At 41.4% G+C, this 23812-nt stretch overlaps 1 pseudogene across 1 annotated transcript; it reads left to right on the forward strand.

Annotated features, from left to right (window-relative positions):
- Positions 1 to 23017: 23017 nt before the first annotated feature.
- LOC309650512 (serine/arginine-rich splicing factor 3 pseudogene) lies at positions 23018 to 23567 on the forward strand (annotated as a pseudogene). Its single transcript has one exon. The product of its transcript is annotated as a serine/arginine-rich splicing factor 3 pseudogene (transcript).
- Positions 23568 to 23812: the final 245 nt, after the last annotated feature.

A 23812-nucleotide genomic window follows, 5' to 3' on the forward strand; every position in this document is an offset into this window, starting at 1 on the left:
CCTACTTTCTGGAGGGTTTTTATCATAAATGGGTGTTTAATATTGTCGAAAGCATTTTCTGCATCTATTGAGATGACCATATGGTTTTATCCTTCAGCTTTTTAATATGGTGTATCACATTGATTTGCATGTATTGAAGACTCCTTGCATCCCTGGGATAAACCCCACTTGATCATGGTGTATGATCCTTTTAAGGTGCTGTTGGATTCTGTTTGCTAGTATTGTGCCGTGGATTTTTGCAGCTATGTTCATCAGTGATATTGGCCTGTAGTTTTCTTTCTTTGTGACATCTTTGTCTGGTTTTGGTGTCAGGGAGATGGTGGTCTCATAGAATAAGTTTGGGAGAGTTCCTCCCTCTGCTATATTTTGGAAGAGTTTGAGAAGGATAGGTGTTAACTCTTCTCTAAATGTTTGATAGAATTTGCCTGTGAAGCCATCTGGTCCTGGGCTTTTGTTTGTTGGAAGATTTTTAATCACAGTCTCAATTTCAGTGCTTGGGATTGGTTTGTTTATAGTTTCTATTTCTTCCTGGTTCAGTCTTGGAAGGTTGTGCTTTTCTAAGAATTTGTCCATTTCTTCCAGGTTGTCCATTTTATTGGCATATAGTTGCTTGCAGTAATCTCTCATGATCCTTTGTATTTCTGCCATGTCAGTTGTTCCTTCTCCTTTTTCATTTGTAATTCTATTGATTTGAGTCTTCTCCCTTTTTTTCTTGATGAGTCTGGCTAATAGTTTATCAATTTTGTTTATCTTCTCAAAGAACCAGCTTTTAGTTTTTTTGATCTTTGCTGTTGTTTCCTTCATTTCTTTTTCATTTATTTCTGATCTGATCTTTATGATTTCTTTCCTCTGCTGACTTTGGGGTTTTTTTTTCTTTCTTTCTCTAATTGCTTTAGGTGTAAGGTTAACTTGTTTATTTAAGATGTTTCTAGTTTCTTGAGGTAGGATTGTATTGCTATAAACTTCCCTCTTAGGACTGCTTTTGCTGCATCCCATAGGTTTTGGGTCTTCATGTTTCCATTGTCATTTGTTTCTAGGTATTTTTTTATTTCCTCTTTGATTTCTTCAGTGATGTCTTGGTTATTAAGTAGCGTATTGTTTAACGTCCATGTGTTTGTATTTTTTTACAGATTTTTTCCTGTAATTGATATCTAGTCTGATAGCGTTGTGGTCGGAAAAGATACTTGATACGATTTCAATTTTCTTAAATTTACCAAGGCTTGCTTTGTGACCCAAGATATGATCTATCCTGGAGAATGTTCCATGAGCACTTGAGAAAAATGTGTATTCTGTTGTTTTTGGGTGGAATGTCCTATAAATATCAATTAAGTCCATCTTGTTTAATGCATCATTTAAAGCTTGTGTTTCCTTATTTATTTTCATTTTGGATGATCTGTTCATTGGTGAAAGAGGGGTGCTAAAGTCCCCTACTATGATTGTGTTACTGTCAATGTCCCCTTTTATGGCTGTTAGCATTTGCCTTATGTATTGAGGTGCTCCTATGTTGGGTGCATAAATATGTACAATTGTTATATCTTCTTCTTGGATTGATCCCTTGATCATTATGTAGTGTCCTTCTTTATCTCCTGTAATAGTCTTTATTTTAAAGTCTTTTTTGTCTGATATGAGAATTGCTACTCTAGCTTTCTTTTGATTTCCATTTGCATGGAATATCTTATTCCATCCCCTCACTTTCCGTCTGTATGTGTCCCTAGGTCTGAAGTGGGTCTCTTGTAGACCACATATATACCGGTCGTGTTCTCGGAGCCATTCAGCCAGTCTATGTCTTTGGTTGGAGCATTTAATTCATTTACATTTAAGGTAATTATTGATATGTATGTTCTTATTACCATTTTCTTAATTGTTTTGGGTTTGTTATTGTAGGTCTTTTCCTTCTCTTGTGTTTCCTGCCTAGAGAAGTTCCTTTAGCATTTGTTGTAAAGCAGGTTTGGTGGTGCTGAATTCTCTTAGCTTTTGCTTGTCTGTAAAGGTTTTAATTTCTCTGTCGAATCTGAACGAGATCCTTGGTGGGTCGAGTAATCTTGGTTGTAGCTCTTCCCCTTTCATCACTTTAAATGTGTCCTGCCAGTCCCTTCTGGCTTGCAGAGTTTCTGCTGAAAGATCAGCTGTTAACCTTATGGGGATTCCCTTGTATGTTATTTGTTGTTTTTTCCCTTGCTGCTTTTAATAATTTTTCTTTGTATTTAATTTTTGATAGTTTGATTAATATATGTTTTGGAATGTTTCTCCTTGGGTTTATCTTGTATGGGACTCTCTGCACTTCCTGGTCTTGATTAATGATTTCCTTTCCCATATTAGGGAAGTTTTCAACTATAATCTCTTTAAATATTTTCTCAGTGTCTTTCTTTTTCTCTTTTACTTCTTGGACCCCTATATTCGAATGTTGGTGCATTTAATGTTGTCCCAGAGGTGTCTCAGATTGTCCTCAATTCTTTTCATTCTTTTTTCTTTTTTCTGCTCTGCAGTAGTTATTTCCACTATTTTATCTTCCAGGTCATTTATCCATTCTTCTGCCTCAGTTATTCTACTATTGTTTCCTTCTAGAGAATTTTTAATTCCATTTATTGTGCTGTTCATCATTGTTTGTTTGCTCTTTAGTTCTTCTAGGTCCTTGTTAAACGTTTCTTGTCTATTCTCCATTCCAGTTCCAAGATTTGGGATCATCTTTATTATCATTACTCTGAATTCTTTTTCAGGTAGACTGCCTATTTCCTCCACATTTGTTTGATCTGGTGGGTTTTTACCTTGCTCCTTCATCTGCTGTGTGTTTCTGTGTTTTCTCATTTGGCTTTGGGGACTGTGTTTGGGGTCTCCTTTTCGGAGGCTGCAGATTCATAGTTCCCGTTGTTTTTGGTATCTGCCCCCAGTGGCTAAGATTGGTTCAGTGGGTTGTTTAGGCTTTCTGATGGAGGGGACTGGTGCCTGTGTTCTGGTGGGTGTGTCTGGATCTTGTCTTTCTGGTGGACAGGTCAGCATCCGGTGGTGTGTTTTGGGGTGTCTGTGACCTTATTATGATTTTAGGCAGCCTCTCTGCTAATGGGTGGGCCTGCATTCCTGTCTTGCTAGTTGTTTGGCATGGGACGTCCAGCACTGGATCTTGCTGGTCTCTGAGTGGAGCTGGGTCTTAGCATTGAGAAGGGTACCTCTGGGAGAGCTTTTGCCGTTTGATATTACAAGGTGCCGGAGGTCTCTGGTAGACCAATATCCTGAATTCGGCTCTCCCGCCTCAGAGGCACAGGCTTGACACCCGGCTGGAGTACCAAGACCCTGTCAGCCACATGGCTGGGGGTGAGAGCAAGAGGTAACTTTGGTACATCTCAAAGACCACCAATGAGAATCACTGACCATTTTCTCTCCAGAAGTGAAGAAAACAAAATTCAGACTTCGGCTTGTCAGCCACTTTGGTAGCCAACCTCCAAGATGGCCCTAATTATCCCCTAATTATCTCCCAGTCTTCATGTACCTGTGTGGCTCCTCGCACTTGAAAAGGGTTGACTGTTTAACTAATAAGAAATTGCAGAAATGACAAAGTGCAGCTTCCAAAGTTATAAAAGACATTGCAGCTTCTGCTTTGGTTTCTGCTAGATCACTCATCCTGGGGTAAGCCAGCTGCCATGTCATGAGGACACTCAAGCAGCCCTAAGGAGAGATCCATGTGGCAAGGAACTGAGGCCTCTTACCTACAGCCACGTGAGTGAGTCATCTCAGAAGTCAAAAGATTTAATTTTATTTATTTTTGGTTGCGTTGGGTCTTCGTTGCTGCACAGGGTTTCTCTAGTTGTGTCAAGCAGGGGTTACTCATCGTTGTGGTGCGTGGGTTTCTCCTTGTGGTGGTTTCTCTTGTTGTGGAGTATGGGCACTAGGTGCATGGGCTCCAGTAGTTGTGTCATGCAGGCTCAATAGTTGTTGCTTGCAGGCTCTAGAGCACAGGCTCAGTAGTTGTGGCACACAGGCTTAGTTGCTCTGTGGCATGTGGGATCTTCCCAGACCAGGGATTGAACCACTGTTCCCTGCATTGGCAGGCAAATTCTTACCCACTGTGCCACCAGGGAAGTCCAGTGTGCTCTTTTTTAAACCTAGTCTGTTTTCATTATTTTCTATCTTAACGATTCTTTTTATTAAAGAAAAAAAAATAACACTCCTTTCTACCCCTCCTCTTTGAGGATTATATATGAAGAAGTATGTCTTATTTATTAACCTCAAAGTTTCACCTTACATTTAAGAAGTAATCACAATGTCAAGTATTTAATACCTTTCACTTCCACCTTGAAAAGCATGGATATTAAAGTGCTAATATAATTACCTTCCCTAGTCTATCTTTTTTACTTTTTGTTATGTATAAAAAACAACTAAAAACATGCATGGTTTGTAAGGAAATGACAAATTTCAGAAAATTCAGCATCTGAATACACTCTCTACATAGCTTCTAGATAAAGACACAGAAAATTGCCAGATACTCAGAGGTCCCCTGGTCCCATTCTAGTGACTCCCCTTAAGGTTTAATATTGTTCTGGTATCTAACAAAAAGATAACTTTACCTGTATTTTGTATTTTATATAAATGTTATGGCACAGTAAAATCACTTTTGGATTGGGCTTTTTTATTTTATGTTGTTTGTGAATATGCCTATATGGTTGCCTGTTGTTGTGATCATGCATTGCCACTGATGCATAGGATTCCATAGTGTAAATATTTAACTATTAATTAATTTATTCCAATGTGTATTACAATATGAGTGATTTTCAGTTTGTGTCTATTGAGAACAGCACTGGTATATAAATTCTAGAACTTGAGCTTTGGCAGTGTGTGTGTAAATTATTGTTCAGTATACATGTAGTAGTAAAATTTTCGAGTCATAGCTTTCTTGTGTTTATCTTTTTAGATATTTCTAAATATTTTCAAAACATTTGTATGATTTTTCATCCTCAGCAGCAATGAATGAGATTCAAGGATTATACACATTCTTGTCAAACTTGATAATACTTGTCATTTTCATTTGAACTTTCTGGTTGGTGAGTGATAATTCCAGGTATCACGTTTTTGCATTTAATTGACTACTAAGAAGCCAAGCATCTTTTGATATGTTTACTTAACATTCTGTACTCTCTTTTTTGAAATATCTTTTGGTATATTTTCCCCATTTTGCTATTCCATTATCTTCTTATTGAAGACTTCTTTTTTTTAACATCTGAAGACTTTTTATTTAAGAGTTTTTAATATATGCTTGATATGAGTTCTTCTCTCTTTGTGTCTCTCCTTCTCTTTCTTTAGATGAGTGTCAGTTTTTAATGTTAATAACATCTAATTTGTTATTTTCTTCTTTATTTATTTATTTAGTCTTATTTCTATTTATTTATGTAGTCTTCTTATCTGTAGCAGAACACATTATTTATTCTAAACCACAAATATGTTTTCGTTTCTTTAATAAATCTAATTATTAAGCTTTAAAATTAAGTTAACTTTCTAAACTAAATATGTTGTATCATAGTGAGTATTAATTTTTCTATGACAGCTGAAATGTTACATTTATTCAGAAAATGTTGTATTCAGTTTTCTTTTCATTTGCTCCTACTTCTCATTGATTCACAGTGGTAAACATCACTTCATCCATGGATCTGACTTTTCTCTGATTTCTCATGGTCATTCTCACTAATTCGTCTTGCCTCCTGAAATCTTTAGCAATCCCATTATTCCACAGAAGCAAAAACCTTCCTTGGGCCTTTTTCCTCAGAAGATTGATTATTCCCACATTTTAAATGGGAGATTGCAATAAGTTAGGAGAAAATGCCACAAGGGTCTCTCATTTTTTTTTCACATCTTGTATCACCCTCTGCTTGCACTCTCTGTTCAAAGATTTTTGTACAACACATTGATGGAAGATGCCAGTTGTTTCTCTCCTTGGGGAAAAGACAGATTAATTACCTGACAAATAAAATAAAGAGAGTGTCTTGCTCTGTTCAAATGTTGGACAGGATTGCTTGCATCCTAATTTAAATGTTTCAGGTGACTGAAGCTTAAGATTCCTAAGCTTTAATCCATACTTGCACCATGCACAGCACCCAACAGGAGTGCTTTACATAACCCCATGAGACACTTGTGTGCAAGTGGAACAGATAAAAATATAAAACTATTGCTGTCTTTTTGTGCCATAAAAATGATTTTTTGTCTCATTTAAAATATTTTTTTCTAAAATCCAAAAACGTGTCAGGCTAAAATATTGTTATTTCAAATATGGTAAAATCGAAGACCCTTCAAATTTCTTTCCAGTTTTGTTGATGATGGAATGTTGTCAGAGATATGACTTCATTAAACACAATAGGTAAGATTCCTTCATAGGCCTGATTGGGGAATATGAAAATAATCCCCAGAAAAATCTGGACATTTTCTAGTTCTCAAATATTGGTTAAGATGGTAGAAAGGGCCCTTCATTGTCCTATATGTTAATGCAGATCAATTGTGAGAGGTGGGGATAAAACAAGCAGCCTAAATATCCTTTATGTTTGTTGTACTACTAGTAGAAAGAGGAAGGGTCAACATGTCACCATGGTTGATATAGCAAATAAGCTGCTTGAAACTACACAGAAATGTACCTGCTTGTGTTTTCTGTGCAGTTACCCTCTCTTTTGGTGTGCCCTGATACCTCCCTCAACTTATGTACCAACTCCAGCAGCATTAAGCAGAAATCCAAAGAAATCTATTCTTTGGAATTATGAGGAAGGGAAGAGTCGAAAATTTTATAGCATACTCTATACAAGGATACACGTCACCATTCTTATCTATGTCATGCCATTCATGGAGGGTCAGTAGGTTCAGGGGATTCTGGAAGCACCAAGTTCTGTGGGGTTAATCACAGCTGCGTTCATGGGCAGTAAAAGAGAAGGGCCTTATCTTGGTCACTTTCTCAATGCTAGTAGCTACAAAAAGAAGAGGACAGCAGACATCTTAGGGAGAAGAGCCAACATTAAATGAAATGTCCTAATTACTCTAGGCAACTTCTCATGATGGACTCCCATAGCTCCTCAAATCCCTCCATACTTGCACAAGGGATAGTGTAATATTACTGGAGTGTCTGACTGCAGATTAACATTATTTTTGTTGAAAAAAATAAAAATAGGTTCAAGTGATAGGGTTTGAAAAGGGTTCACAGTGCGAGGGAAGCTATTGTAACAATGTGGCCAGAACCCTTTGGATGGATTCATCATGTTTTGTTTTGTTTTTTTGCTGCTTCAGAATCTGTAGTAGAGATTGGTGTGTTCCATGATGCATTCCCGCTTCTTATAAGTTTTACATGGAATACCCCATTAGGAAGAAGTGCACGTAAGGAAGATTAGTGAATCAAACTCCTCTGCCCTCTGTCAGCAGTGGGTGCAAAGGGATTTAGACCAAGTGCTTTCATCCTTTTATGTGCAAAGTTTTCACTATATGAATGATGTTTTGTTTGTTTGCAGGTCAGGAGCCTTGGTCTCAATATCCCTGTTTAAAGTGTTATCACGTGTCTGCCAGAAAGAATTGCTGATGATACTGGAAAAAATTGAGAGTTATCCTTAACAATTAAGGGTTTTGTAACAACATGGATGGACCTAGAGATTGTTATACTGAGTGAAGCAACTCAGACACACAAAGACAGATATCATATGATATTGCTTATATGAGGAATCTAAAAAAAAAAGGTACAAATGAACTTATTTACACAACAGAAATAGAGTCATGGATATAGAAAACAAACTTATGGTTACCAGGGGATAAGTGGGGAAGGGATAAATTGGGAGATTGGGACTGACATATACACACTACTATATATAAAATAGATAAGTATTGATAAAGACCTGCTTTATAGCACAGGGAACTCGTCTCAATGGTCTGTACTGGCATATACAGAAAAAGAATCTTAAAAAAAAAAAACAAGGGTTTGGGGATTATATAATAAATATAAATGTGCAAACCTTTAACATGAAAGGAAAAGTCAGTTAACTCTGTGGTCCCTGTTATGGTGTAAACAATTTGTACCTCTAATTTTAAAATTTTGAAACCTAGCTCCCATGTTGATGGTATTAGGAGGAGGAGTTTTGGGGAGGTGATTAGGTTATGAGGCCATAGACCTCAAACATGGGCTTAGTGACCTAATAAGTGTAGCACACAGAAGATCTTATGCCCATTCCATGATTTCATTGCCGAGCGAGAAGACCCATATTATGAACCAGAAATTGGTCGCTCGCCACACACTAAGTCAGCTGGCAACTTGTTCTTTTTTTAAAAAATTAATTAGATAATTAATTAATTAATTTTTTGGCTGTGTTGGGTCTTTGTTGCAGTGTGCGGGCTTCTCATTGGGTGGCTTCTCTTGTTGCGGAGCACGGGCTCTAGGCGTACGGGTTTCAGTAGTTGTGGCTCACGGGCTCAGTAGTTGTGGCCTGTGGGCTCTAGAGCACAGGCTCAGTATTTGTGGTGCATGGGCTTAGTTGTTCCATGGCATGTGGGATGTCCCCGGACCATGGCTCGAACTCTTGTCCCCTTTATTGGTAGGCAGATTCTTAACCACTGCACCACCAGGGAAGCCCCTGGTAATTTGTTCTTGAACTTTTCAGCCTCAGCAGTTATGAGAAAACAGAAATATTCTGTTGTTTATAAAATACCAAGTCTCTCATATTTTGTTTTAGCAGTCAAAGAGCTGGCTGAGGAGAAATATCTGTGAGCTTGAAGAAACATCAAGAGAAACCTTTAAATCTCAAAAGAAAAGAGAAAATGGGCAGGAAAGAAATCAACAGAACAGAGTAATCAATAATTGTGGAACAATGAAAAATGCTGCGACCTATACATAATGGGTATAGCAGGAGGAGAATAAAGATAACAAAGAACAGAAAATATTTTCTAAAAATGACTGAGAATCTCCCCAAATGAATGTCTGACACTAAATCCACAACATCCAAACTTAGAGGAACATCCGAATAGTAAAGAAAACTGACCAATATCTCTCAGGAACATCAGTGCAAAAATCCTCAACAAAATATTACCAAATCGAATCCAACAATATTTTGAGAGAATTTTATATCATGAATGAGAGGGAATAATCCCAGGTATGCAAGCCTGGTTCAACATTCTAAAATCAAATAATTATAGCCATCATATCAACACCCTAAAGACAATCATTAGCATATCAATAGATTCAGAAGCCCTTTGAAAAAATCTAACACCCATTCTTCATAAAAACTCTCAGTTAAAGAAATAGACTGGAGCTTTCTCAAGTTGATAACAAAGATTTACAGGAAACTTTTATCTTACATCATGATTAATGGTCAAAAACATGAAGCTTTTCCACTAAGTTCAGGTAAAAGCAAGGATGTCCTCTTTCATGGCTCCTTTTCCATATTTTACTTCAAGTCCTTGCTAATGCAATAAGGCACAAAAATAAATAAAACAAATACAGATTGGGTAGAAAAAAATGAAAGCAACCTAAATAAAATGTGGACCAATATACTTTATGGACACCTCACCAAAGAAAATAGACACTATGCATATAAGTATACAGAAGAATAATCCAGATTACATGCTGCCATGAAAAAGCAAATTAAAAATACAATTACATACCACCATGTAACACTTAGAATGGCTAAAATGTGAACAATGACAAGAACAAATTCTGTAGGAGATGTGGAACAATAGGAAATGTCATTTGTTATTGGTGGAAATGAAAAATAATACAGCTACTTTGGTAGTCTGATTCACACTTGCTATAATATTGAACATTCCCTTACTGTACAATCCGGCAAGTGTTCTCATGGATATTTACTGAAAGTAGTTTAAAACATACTTCCAGAGGAAAACCTGCATATGGATATTTATAGCACCTAATTCAATATTGCCAAAATGTGAATGAAACTAAGGTGTCCTCCAGTAGGTGAATGAAATGATATAGTATTAATATATTCTGGGAATGGGATAATATTGAGCACTAAAAAAGTAAACTATCAAGCCATAAAAATAGATGGGGATTCTTATTTTCTTTTGAAATATAGGTGATTTTCTTTATCTTGTAATTTAAATTTTATTGGAGTATAGTTGATTTACAATGTTGTGTTCATTTCAGCTGCACAGCAAGTGATTCAGTTACACATATGCATATATTCATTCTTTTTCAGATTCTTTTCTGATAAAGGTATTCTCAGAATATTGAGTAGAGTTCCCTGTGCTATACAGTAGGTCCTTGTTGCTTATCTATGTTATATATAGTAGTATTCGTATGTTTACCCCAAGTTCCTGATTTATCCCTACCCCCCACCTTTCCCCTTTGGTAACCATAAGTTTGTTTTCCAAGTCTGTGAGTCTGCCTCTGTTTTGCAAGTTAGTTCATTTGTATCAATTTCTAGGTTCCACCTAGAAGTGATATCATACAATATTTGTCTTACTCTGTCTGACTTACTTCACTTAGTACAATCATCTCTAGGTCCATCCAAGTGACTGCAATTGGCATTATTTTCTTCTATTTTATGGCTGAGTCATATTCCATTGTATATATGTATCACATATTCTTTACCTATATTCATATGTTGATGGACATTTTGGTTGCTTCCATGTCTTCGCTATTGTAAAGAGTGTTGCAGTGAACATTGGGGAAGATGTGTCTTTTCGATTTATGCTTTCCTCCAGATATGCGCACAGGAGTGAACTTGCTGGATCATCTGGTAGCTCTATTTTATTTTATTTCATTTCATTTCATTTCAATTTCAATTTTTTTGGAGAAGAGTTGATTTACAATGTTGTGTTACTTTCTGCTGTGCAGCACAGTGAAGCAGTTATACATATATCCAATCCTTTTTGGATTCCTTTCCCATACAGGTCATTACAGAGTATTGAGTAGAGTTCCCTGTGCTATACAGTAAGCCCTTATTTGTTTTCTCTTTTATATATAGTGGTGTGTATATGTCAATCCCAATTTCCAGTTTATCCCTGCCGCCTCCCCTCACTCTGGTAACCTCCATTCTGTGCTCCATAGTGGCTATTACCAATTGACATTGCCACTGATAGCGTAGTATTGGTGGCACAGTGGTTAAGAATCTGCCTGCCATTTCAGGGGTCACAGGTTCGAGCCCTGGCCCGGGAAGACCTCACATGTCACAGAACAAGTAAGCCCGTGCACCACAACTACTGAGTCTGCACTCTAGAGCCCACGAGCCACAACTACTGAAGCCTGTGTGCCTAGAGCCTGTGCTCCACAAGAGAAGCCACCGAAAAGAGAAGGCTTTGTACCACAACGATGAGTAGCCCCCGCTTGCTGCAGCTAGAGAAAAGCCACATGCAGCAATGAAGACCCAATGCAGATTAAAAAAAATAATAATAAGTAGTAGGTTTCTCTTTTTCCCACACCATCTGAAGCATTTCGTGTTTGTAGACATTGTGATGATGGCTATTCTGAGTGGTTCCAGGTGATACTTCTTTGTACATCTGATTTGCATTTGTCTAACATAAAGCAATGGTGAGCATCTTCATATGTGCTTTTCTTTTTGAACAGTGTGAGTAAAATTTACCCCTTGAAAAAGGGTTATTGAAAGGTTGCCTTGTTTTGAAGTCTATTTCGATTACCTACCCTAAGACATTTTTTGAGGGCTGTTGTCATTTACAGCTCCCCAGGCATTTTGAATATGAAGTGCCTATAAGGTCCAGTTTTTAGAGTTGTTGTTATGGGAAACAGAAGGCGGCAGGATTTCTACTGTCCCTGTCTGGTTGCTGACACAACCTTAGATGTAGGGAAAGTCCTATTCCTGGGTTTTAAATTAGAGTGGAATGTGCCTGACCAAACATGTAAGGGCTTCTGTCCCATTCCTTCTTCCCCCTTACCCTTCATCCCCCGAACAAATACAAACCCCTGCAAAATCACCTGTTGAGGGTGCTGTCTTGCAGAGTGGGATGACCCTAACGAAGAAGTCTGGAGGTCGGAACCCAAACACCAGGATATGTTGAGACCAGGTGATTTTCCAAGTGTCATCCAGCCCAGAGAGTCCACCATCCTTTGGGTGTCAGAGGGTTGATTTAGTAGTATGAGGGCACACTTAGATCTGGAGATTGTGATCCCATGCAGAGGGGACCAGGTACTACATGTTCAAGGGGGGTGAATTAGCTGGCATATCCTCCCGAGGTCCTCAGGCCCACAACAGTCCAGTCTTGGGACCAAATTGGGTCTGTGTCCAGGGATGTGACACTAGCACGTTCACCGCGACTAAACGAATTTAGTGATCATTTTTCATTTCTGTAATTTAATTTTAAATTTATAATGGAGTATAGTTGATTTACCATATTGTGTTCATTTTTGACATACACCAACATGATGCATTTATACAGAGATGACTATATATTCTTTTTAGAATTATTTTCCCATTGAGGTTACTAAAGGGTGTTGAGAAGAGTTCCAAGTGCTCTACAGCGGGTCCATGTTGATTACAAGTTTTCTCTCTGTAAATATGTATATACTAACTCCAACCTCATGATTTATGCCTCCAACACACCTTTCCAGTTTGGTAACCATAAGTTTGTGTTCTAAGTCTGGGACTCTGTTTCTGTGTTGTAAGATAGTACCTTTCTATCAATTTTTAGATTCCCCTGATAAGTAATATCATATGATATTTTTCATTGTCTGATTTATGACACTTAGTATGACTGTATCTAGGTCCTTCCGAGTGGCTGCAAATGGCCTTATTTCATTCATTTCATGGCTGAGTAATATTCCATTGTACATATCTACCATAATTTCTTTATCCATTCTTCCTTCCAAGGACTTTTAGGTAGCTTCCAAGTAGAGGCTCTTGTAAACAGGGCTGCATAAATTTTGGAATGCCTGGGTCCTGTCAATTTACGTTTTTTCCAAGATACAGGCCCAGGAGTGGTATCGCCATATGCTCTGAAGCTCTGGTTTTTAGATTTTTAAGGAATCACCACCCACTTCTCCAGAGTGGCTGTTAGCAATTTACATTCCCACCATCAGCTTGTCAGGGTTCCCTTTTCTGCACACCCTGTCCTGCATTTCAGGTTTTACACTTTGTGAGGTTGGCCATTCTGACTGGTGCGAAGTGATATCTCTTTGTAGTATTAATTTACATTGCCCACCTGTTCTGTTGGTCAAAAATGGAGTAAGAGTTTTTCCTGAATATATTAAGGAATAACGCATACGGCCTTTTTGGCAAACTGCATCATTGGCGATGTTCAGCAGCTTTGCATGTGCTTTAATGGCGAGTGCAAACTACCTCTTGAAATTCCTTTCCTGCAATTCTGCCTTGCTTACAAGGCCTTTAGGAATACTTGGCTGAAGAAATGGCTCCATTAGAGGTGTCAATTACAACCCTGCATGTTTGTGAATTGCAGTGCCCCTGAGCACCGGTTTTCAACTTGTTGTTTAGGGAAGCAGACACAAAGGGGCTGGATTTCTACAGACCCATTCCGGTTACTGGGGCACCTGAAGGCTAGGGAAATTCTTCTTCCAGATTAGGAAACTAGAGTGGCATATGCCTGTCCAAACATCTAAGGCTCGTGTCTCATTCCATCCCCCCATTCCCCTTCTTCACCGGAAAATTCCAAGCCGTGAAAAACTGGCTGTTGAGTGTGCTGCCTTCCCAAAGTGGGGAGACTCTAAGGAAAGGAGCTGGGGAACCCGAATACCAGGAGAAGTGGAGATGGGGTGACTTTTCCAAACTCTTCCCGATCAGACGGTGTACCATCCTCTGGATGTCCCATGAATGTTTTAGCTGTAGGAAGGGTCCCCTGCATCTGGAGATATGGGACCCATGGAATGGGGGCCAGGCAGTATTACTCTAAAAGTGTTGCATTTGCTGTCCCATCCTCACGAAGCCTCTTAGACCAACGAGTGTAGAGCCTTAGGTCCCATCCAGCTCTGTGTCTAGATGTGGTCAGTCCAGGTTGCATCACAGCCCTTGAACAAATTTTGTAAGAATTTCTCTCTCTCTCACTGTCTTTTTTTTTGTTCTTGTTATTTAATTTTATAATGGGGTATAGCTGATTTTCAATACTGTGTTTCTTCCTACTCTGCATCTATCCACTTGATTCACTTAAAGAGAGACATCAATAAATTGTTTTACAGATTCTTACCAGTCTTATATATCCTTTTCCGGTGACAACAGTGTGCTGAGTCCAGCTCGTTGAGCTATACAGTAGGTCCTGTCGAATACCTATTTTGTTTATGGAACTGTATCTATGCTAATTTCAACCTCCTGGTTTATGCATCACCCCACCCCACCTTTCTTCTTTAGCAGCCATAAGTGTGTTTTCTAAATGTGTGACTGTTTCTGTTTTGTAATTGAGTTCATGTGTAGCCATTTTTAGATACTATCTATAAGTGATACCTTATGGTAAGTCTCCTTTTATGTCTGACTTAGGTCACTTAGAATGATCATACCTCAGTCTCCACGAGTTGCTGCAATTGGCCTTATTTCATTGATTTAATTGCAGAGTAATGTTCCATTGTACAGAAGTACCACATCTTCGTTATCCATTTATTGCTTCCAAGGACATGTAAGTTGTACCCAAATCGAGGCATTTCTAAACAGAGCAGCACTAAACGTATGGGGTGCCTGTGTCCTGTCGATTTTTGGTTTTCCCAAGATATGCGGCAAAGAGTGGAAGAGATGTATGCTCTGTAGCTCTGTATTTTAGACGTTTTAGGGAACACCATAGACTTCTCCAGAGTGGCCGTTGGCTATTTACATCCCCGTCATCAGTGAAACAAAGCTCCCTCTTCTCCATGGCCTGTCCAGCATTTTTGCTGTCTACACTTTTCCAGGATGGCCTTTTGATGAATGCGAAGTGATACTTCTTTGTAGTATGGATTTGCATTGCCCGCTTGTTTGATTGGCCAAAAAGGGCGTATGCGTTTTTTTCTGAATATATTTATTTTTATAATGGGGTTTAGCTGATTTTCACTGCTGTGTTTATGCCACTTTACACCCACTTGATTCATTTACAGAGAGAAGTCAATACATAGGTTTTAAGATTCTTACTAGTCAGATATATTCTTGTGCGATGAATAGGGGGAGTTGAGTCCAGTTCACTGAGCAAGGAGTAGGTCTTGTCTATTACACATTTGGTTTATGGAACGGTATCTGTGCTAATTTCAAACCCTTGTTTTATGCATCACCCCACCTCACCTTTCCCGTTAAGCAGCCATAGTGTGTTTTCTAAATGTGTGACTCTCTTCTGTTTTGTAATACAGTTAATGTGTAGCGATTTTTACATGCCCTCTATAAGTGATATCTTATGATGTGTCTTTTTCTGTGTGACTTATTTCACTTAGAATCATCGTACTTAAATCCACTCATCATGCTGCTACTAGCCTTATGACATTGATTTCATGGCTGAGTGATATTCCATTGTACATAAGTAGCACAACTTGTTTATTACATTTTTCTCTTTCCTGGGATATTTAAGGTGTACCGAAGTGGAGGTTCTTGTAAACAAAGCAGCCCTAAACTTTGGGGTGCCTGTGTCTTGTTGATATTTAGCTTTCCCTATTTATACGCCCATGAGTGGAAGTGCCCTATGCTCTCTAGCTGTGTTTTTTAGATGTTTTGGGAAACACCATACACTTCTCCAGAGTGGCCGTTGGCAATTAACATCCCGCCCATCAGCGTAACAAGGCTCCCATTTCTCCCTGGCCTGTCCTGCATTTCTCGTTTTTACACTTTTTTAGGATGGCCATTTTGACCGCTGGGAAGTGAGACTTCTTTGTAGCGCTGATTTGCATTTCCTGCTTGCTTGGTTGGCCCAAAAGCACGTATGCGTTTTTTTCTGAATATATTCGGGAAAAAACGCATACGCCCTTTTTGGCTAAGGGCATCATTGTCAACGTTTTGCCGCTTTTCATGTGCTTTTAAAGCGATTCGAATCTACCTCCTGAAATCTGTTTCCTGCAATTCTGCCTTACTTTCAAATCCTCTTCGTTGCCTTCCTTCAATATATTTTTGGATGATAGTTATCATTTATAACTCTGCAGGTTTGTGAATTACAGTGCCCCTGAGCTCCATTTTTCAACTCGCTTTTTTGGGAGCTGGCTGCAAAACCACAGGATTGCTTCAGGCCCTATTCTTGTTCTGGGGGCAGACTGAGCCTGTGGTTAATTCTTCTTCCTGATGGCAAATTAGAGTGACCTGTGCCTGTCCGAAGAGCTAGAGCTAGTCTCTCATTGGTTGTCCCTCTTCCCATTCATCCTCAGGACAAATTGCAAACTGTACGAAAGAGGAGGTTAAAGGTGCTGATTCTCCAAGTGGGGAGATTGTTAGGAAAGCGGCTGGAATGGCGAACCCGAGCACCAGGAGATGAGAAATGAGGTGCGTTTTAGAAACCTTTCCCGATCACACGGTGTCCCATCCTCTGGGTTTCCCATGCATGTTTTCGCTGTAGAAAGATTCCCTTGAACCTGGAGATTTGGGACCCATGGAATGGGTCCCACGCAGTATTACTTTAAAGGGTCTGCATTTGCTCACCCAACCTCACCAAACCTCGCAGCCCCAAGAGTGTCCAGCCTTATGTCTCATTCAGTTGAGGGTCTAGATATGGTCAATCCAGGTTGCATCACAGTCCCTGAAAGAATTTTGTAAGAATTTCTCTGACTTTCACTGTCTTTGTATTTTTTTTGTAATTTATTTTTATAATGGGGATTAGCTGATTTTCACTGCTGTGTTTATGGCACTTTACACCCACTTGATTCACTTACAGAGAGATATCAATACATAAGGTTTCAGATGCTTACTAGTCAGATATATACTTGTGCAGTGAATAGGGGGTGCTGAGTCCAGTTCACTGAGCAAGGAGTAGGTCTTGTCTATTACGTATTGGGTTTATGGAACGGTATCTGAGCTAATTTCAAACCCTTGTTTTATGCATCACCCCACCTACCTTTCCCGTTAAGCAGCCATAGTATGTTTTCTAAATGTGTGATTCTGTTCTGTTTTGTGATTCAGTCCATGAGTAGCGATTTTTACATTCCCTCTATAAGTGATATCTTATGATAATTGTCTTTTTCTGTGTGACTTATTTCACTTAGACTCATCGTACCTAAATCCACTGATCATGCTGCTGCTAGCCTTATGACATTGATTTCATGGCTGAGTGACATTCCATTGTACATAAGTACCACAACTTCTTTATCCATTTTTCTCTTTCCTGGGATATTTAAAGTGTACCGAAGTGGAGGTTCTTGTAAACAGAGCAGCCGTAAACATTGTGGTGCCTGTGTCTTGTTGATTTTTAGCTTTCCCTATTTATACGCCCATGAGTGGAAGTGCCCTATGCTCTCTAGCTGTGTTTTTCAGATGTTTTGGGAAACACCATACACTTCTCCAGAGTGGCCGTTGGCAATTTACATCCCGCCCATCAGCGTAACAAGGCTCCCATTTCGCCCTGGCCTGTCCTGCACTTCTGGGTTTTACACTTTTTTAGGATGGCCCTTTTGACCGCTGGGAATTGAGACTTCTTTGTAGTGCTGATTTCCATTTCCCGCTTGCTTGGTTGGCCAAAAAGGGCGTATGCGTTTTTTCCTGAATATATTCAGGAAAAAACGCATACGCCCTTTTTGGCCAAGTGCATCATTGTGAACGTTTTGCCGCTTTTCAGGTGCTTTAAAGGCGATTCGAATCTACCTCCTGAAATCTGTTTCCTGCAATTCTGCCTTACTTTCAAATCCTCTTCGTTTCCTTCCCTCAATATATTTTTGGACGATAGTTATCATTTATAACTCTGCAGGTTTGTGAATTGCAGTGCCCCTGAGCTCCATTATTCAACTCGCTTTTGGCGAACTGGCTGCAAAAACGGAGGATTGCTTCAGGCCCTATTTTGGTTCCGTGGAGCAGGCTGAGCCTGTGGTTAATTCTTCTTCCTGATGGGAAATTAGAATGACAAGTGCCTGTCCGAAGAGCTAGAGCTAGTCTCTCATTGGTTGCCCCTCTTCCCATTCATCCTCAGGACAAATTGCAACCTGTACGAAACAGGAGCTTAAAGGTGCTGATTCTCCAACTGGGGAGATTGTTAGGAAAGCAGCTGGAATGGCGAACCCGAGCACCAGGAGATAAGAAATGAGGTGCTTTTGAGAAAGCTTTCCCGATCACATGGTGTACCATTCTCTGGGTTTCCTATGCATGTTTTCGATGTAGGAAGATTCCCTTGAACCCGGAGATTTGGGACGCATGGAATGGGTACCACGCAGTATTACTTTAAAGGGTCTGCATTTGCTCACCCAACCTCACCAAACCTCGCAGCCCCAAGAGTGTCCAGCCTTATGTCTCATTCAGCTGTGAACCTCGATATGGTCAATCCAGTTTGCATCACAGCCCCTGAAAGAATTTTGTAAGAATTTCTCTCTCTTTCACTGTCTTTGTTTCTTTCTTTGTAATTTATTTTTATAATGGGGATTAGCTGATTTTCACTGCTATGTTTATGGCACTTTACACCCACTGGATTCACTTACAGAGAGATATCAATATATAGGTTTTCAGATGCTTACTAGTCAGATATATTCTTGTGTGGTGAATATGGGGTGGTGAGTCCAGTTCACTGAGCAAGGAGTAGGTCTTGTCTATTACACATTTGGTTTATGGAACGGTATCTGTGCTAATCTCAAACCCTTGTTTTATGCATCACCCCACCTCACCTTTCCCGTTAAGCAGCCATAGTGTGTTTTCTAATTGTGTGACTCTGTTCTGTTTTGTAACTCAGTTCATGAGTAGCGATTTTTACATTCCCTCTATAAGTGATATCTTATGATAAGTGTCTTTTTCTGTGTGACTTATTTCACTTAGAATCATCGTACCTAAATCCACTGATCATGCTGCTGCTAGCCTTATGACATTGATTTCATGGCTGAGTGATATTCCATTGTACATAAGTACCTCAACTTCTTTATCCATTTTTCTCTTTCCTGGGATATTTAAGTTGTACCGAAGTGGAGGTTCTTGTAAACAGAGCAGCCGTAAACATTGTGGTGCCTGTGTCTTGTTGATTTTTAGCTTTCCCTATTTATACGCCCATGAGTGGAAGTGCCCTATGCTCTCTAGCTGTGTTTTGTAGATGTTTTGGGAAACACCATACACTTCTCCAGAGTGACCGTTGGCAATTTACATCCCGCCCATCAGCGTAACAAGGCTCCTATTTCTCCCTCGCCTGTCCTGCATTTCTCGTTTTTACACTTTTTTAGGATGGCCCTTTTGCCCGCTGGGAAGTGAGACTTCTTTGTAGGGCTGATTTGCATTTCCCGCTTGCTTCCTTGGCCAAAAGGGCCTTTGCGTTTTTTCCTGAATATGTTCAGGAAAAAACGCATACGCCCTTTTTGGCCAAGTGCATCATTGTCAACGTTTTGCCGCTTTTCATGTGCTTTAAAGGACATTCGAATCTACCTCCTGAAATCTGTTTCCTGCAATTCTGCCTTACTTTCAGATCCTCTTTGTTGCCTTCCCTCAATATATTTTTGTACGATAGTTATCATTTGTAACTCTGCAGGTTTGTGCATTGTAGTGTCACTGAGCTCCATTTTTCAACTCGCTTTTTTGGGAGCTGGCTGCAAAACCGCAGGATTGCTTCAGGCCCTATTCTGGTTCGGGGAAGCAGGCTGAGCCTATGGTTAATTCTTCTTCCTGATGAGAAATTAGAGTGAGCAGTGCCTGTCCGAATAGCTAGAGCTAGTCTCTCATTGGTTCCCCCTCTTCCCATTCATCCTCAGGACAAATTGCAACCTGTAGGAAACAGGAACTTAAAGGTGGTGATACTCCAAGTGCGGAGATTGTTAGGAAAGTGGCTGGAATGGCGAACCAGAGCACCAGGAGATGAGAAATGAGGTGCGTTTTAGAAACCTTTCCCGATCACACGATGTACCATCCTCTGGGTTTCCTATACATGTTTTTGCTGCAAGAAGATTCCCTTGAACCTGGAGATTTTGGGCCCATGGAATGATTACCACGCAGTATTACTTTAACGGGTCTGCATTTGTGCACCCAACCTCACCAAACCTCGCAACCCGACGAGTGTCCAGCCTTATGTCTCATTCAGCTGTGGGTCTAGATATGGTCAATCCAGGTTGCATCACAGCCCCCGAACGAATTTTGTAAGTATGTCTCTCTCTTTCACTGTCTTTATTTTTTTGGAATTTATTTTTATAATGGGGTTTATCTGATTTTCAATGCTGTGTTTATGCTGCTTTACACCCACTTGCTTCTCTTACTTAGAGATTTCAGTACATAGGTTTTAAGATTCTTACTAGTCAGATATATTCTTGTGCGGTGAATAGAGGGTGTTGAGTCCAGTTCATTGAGCAAGGAATAGGTCTTCTCTATCACATATTTGGTTTATGGAACGGTATCTGTGCTAATTTCATACCCTTGTTTTATGCATCACCCCACCTCAGCTTTCCCATTAAGCAGCCCTAGTGTGTTTTCTAAATGTGTGAGTTTGTTCCGTTTTGTAATTCAGTTTATCTGTAGCGATTTTTACATTTCCTCTATAAGTGATATCTTTTGAAAGGTGTTTTTTTCCTTTTGACTTATTTCACTTAGAATCTTCGTGCCTAAATCCACTCATCACGCTGCTACTAGCCTTATGACATTGATTTCATGGCTGAGTGATATTCCATTGTACATAAGTACCGCAACTTCTATATCCATTTTTCTCTTTCCTGGGATATCTAAGGTGTACCGAAGTGGAGGTTCTTGTAAGCAGAGCAGCCCTATACTTTGGGGTGCCTGTGTCTTGTTGATTTTTAGTTTTCCCAATTTATACGCCCATGAGTGGAAGTGCCATATGCTCTCTAGCTGTGTTTTTTAGATCTTTTAGGAAAGCCCATACTCTTCTCCAGAGTGGCCGTTGGCAATTTCCATCCCACCCATCAGCCTAACAAGGCTCCCTTTTCTACTTGGCCTGTCCTGCATTTCTGGTTTTTACACTTTTTTAGGATGGCCCTTCTGACCGTTGTGAAGTGAGACTTCTTTGTAGTGCTGATTTGCATTTCCTGCTTGCTTGAGTGGCCTAAAAGGGCCAGGAGGGAGAAGGGAAGGAGTTTCAAGGAGAAGGACAGAGAGCAGGAGAAGGAGGGGGTGAGGGAGAGAGAGGGGGGAGTGGGATAGAGGGATAGAGGGAAGGAGGGAAAGACAAAGATATCTCTCCCTCACTCCCTCTATCCGTCTCTCCCTCCCTCTATCCCTCTCCCTCGCTCCCTCTCCTCCCTCTCCCTGTCCCTCCAGCTCTCCCTCTCCCTCCGTCTCTCCATCTCCCTTACTCCCTCCCAGAGATGGAGAGATGTAGGGACAGGCAGAGACAAGGGAGAGGGAGAGAGGGAGAGAGAGAGGGGAGAGAATTAGAGAGGGAGAGAGAGAGAGGTCTCTTCCTTCCTCTCTTTCCCTCTCTCCTCCTTCTCTCCCTCTCTGCCTCTTCCCTCTCCCTCTCCCTCTCTCCCCCCTCCCTCTCCCCGTCTCTCTGGTCTCTGCCTCTCCCTCCATCTCTCCCTCTCTGGGAGCGAGTGAGGGAGCGGGAGAGACGGAGGGAGAGGGAGAGACAGAGGGAGAGGGAGAGAAAGAGGGAGGGAGAGGGAGAGGGAGGGAGAGAGGAAGGGAAAATGCGAGGGAGGGAGAGGGAAGGAGGGCAAGACATCTCTCCCTCTCCCTCTCCTTCCACCTGCCTCTCTCCCTCTCCCTCCCTTCCTCTTCCTTTCCTAGAGGGAGGGAGGGAGAGGGAGAGACAGAGGAAGAGGAGAGGGAGGGAGCAAAGGAGAGGGGGAGTCGGAGAAGGAGGTAGGGAGAGGGAGAAGGACAGAGGGTGCCTGCTTCCCTCTCTGTCTCCCTCCCTCCCTCCCTCTCCGTGTCCCTCTCTCCCCTCCTCTCCCTCTCCCTCTGTCTCTCCTTCTCTGGGAGGGAGAGAGGGAGAGGAAGAGGGAGGGAGAGTGAGAAGGAGGGAAAGTGATGGAGGGAGGGAGAGGGAGAGAGGGAGGGAGAGAGGGATAGAGGGAGGGAGGGAGAGATGTCTTTCCCTCCGTCCCTCTATCACTCTCTCCCTCTACCCCCCTTTCTCTCCCTCTCCCCCTCCCTCTCCTGCTCTCTGTTCTTCTCCCTCCACCTCCTTCCCTCTCCAGAGAGGGAAGGAGGTGGAGGGAGAGGGAGAAGGAGGGAGGGAGGGAGAGGGAAAGAGGTAGAGGCAGAGCGGAACAGGGAAACAAGGACAGGGAAACAGGCACAGGGAGAGGGAGGGAGAGAGGGAGAGAGGAGAGGGAAGAGGGAGATGAAAGAAGGAGAGGAAAGAGGTAGAGGGAGAGAGGGAGAGGGAAGAGGGAAAGGGAGAGGGAGCGAGGGAGGGGAAAGAGAGAGAGGGAGAGGGAGAGAGGGAGGGAGAGAGGGAGAGACAGATGGAGAGAAAGAGAGGGAGAGGGAAAGAGGGAGAGGGAAGAGGGAGAGGGAAGAGGGAAAGGGAGAGGGAGCGAGGGAGGGGAAAGAGAGAGAGGGAGAGGGAGAGAGGGAGGGAGAGAGGGAGAGACAGATGGAGAGAAAGAGAGGGAGAGAGAGAGAGGGAGAGGGAAAGAGGGAGAGGGAGAGTGGAACAGGGAAAGAGGGACAGGGAGAGAGGGAGGGATAGAGGGAGGAGAGGAAGCAGGGAGAAAAGAGAGAAAGAACACACCATCTACACTTCTGTCAAATGACACCGGGGATCCTTACACAACCAGGAGAAAATAACACAGGGAGGCTCTTTCTCAGCTGGAACTGGAACTGCAGACGGGGCCAAACACCACCAGGCTGGCCACAAATGTCCAGCCGCTGCTCCAGCCCCGTCAGCTGTGAGTCCGGTCACCAGGGCTCTGAGTGTCTGCTCCAGGGAGCTGGGGTTCACCCTCTCACCCGGGAGGCTGGGCCAAGACAGCAGGGCCCCGGGCTGGAACATAGGTGGGAAAGCATCCCCACAGGATAGCTTGTGTAAGCAGATTCAGCTGCCAGATTCTAGAGGCCCGGGACCACCCTGTGGCCCGTGAAACCCAGGAGCCACGAGGGTCTTGCATCGTGATTCCTGTCCATTGGACTGTAAAGTTTATGTAGGGAATCTTGGAAACAGTGGTAACAAGGCTGAATTGGAACGAGCTTTAGGCTATTATGGACCACTCTGAAGTGTGTGGGGTGCTAAAAACCCTCCTGGCTTCGCTCTTGTTGAATGTGAAGATCCCCGAGATGCAGCTGATGCTGTCCGAGAACTAGATGGGAGAACACTATGTGGCTGCCGAGTAAGAGTGGACCTGTCGAATGGGGAAAAGAGAAGTCGAAATCGTGACCGCCTCCTTCTTGGGGTCGTCGCCCTCGAGATGATTATCGGAGGAGGAGTCCTCCACCTCCCACACATCTCCAAGATGGAGAGCCTTCTCCGTCAGCCAGAGCAGGTCCCTTTCTAGATATAGGAGAAGAGAGAGATCCCTGTCCCAAGAGAGAAATCACAAGCCATCCCGATCTTTCTCTAGGTCTCCTAGCCGATCTAGGTCAAATGAAAGGGAAATGGAAGACCACTTTGCAAGAGGAGTGGTGTACAGGCAATAACTTCATTTGGCAGGAGTATGTACAGAATATTCAAGTTTTGTTTGAGACTTCCGAAGCTTGGTGCACTTTTTAAATGTTTTAGTTGTTCACACTTGTTTGTCTCTTGGGACAGTGACACATAAAGGTGTCATTCTCTATGGTTTGAAATGGATCCTATGAGGCATGTAATATGAAGAATTGTTACCTTACAATGTTCCCTTAAGCAAAATTGAATTTGCTTTGAATTTTTGGTCTTGCCTAGACTG

The sequence above is a fragment of the Balaenoptera physalus genome (genome assembly GCF_965194825.1).
Source record: "Balaenoptera physalus genome assembly, contig: SUPER_1_unloc_25, whole genome shotgun sequence".
NCBI classification, from domain to species: Eukaryota; Metazoa; Chordata; class Mammalia; order Artiodactyla; family Balaenopteridae; genus Balaenoptera; species Balaenoptera physalus.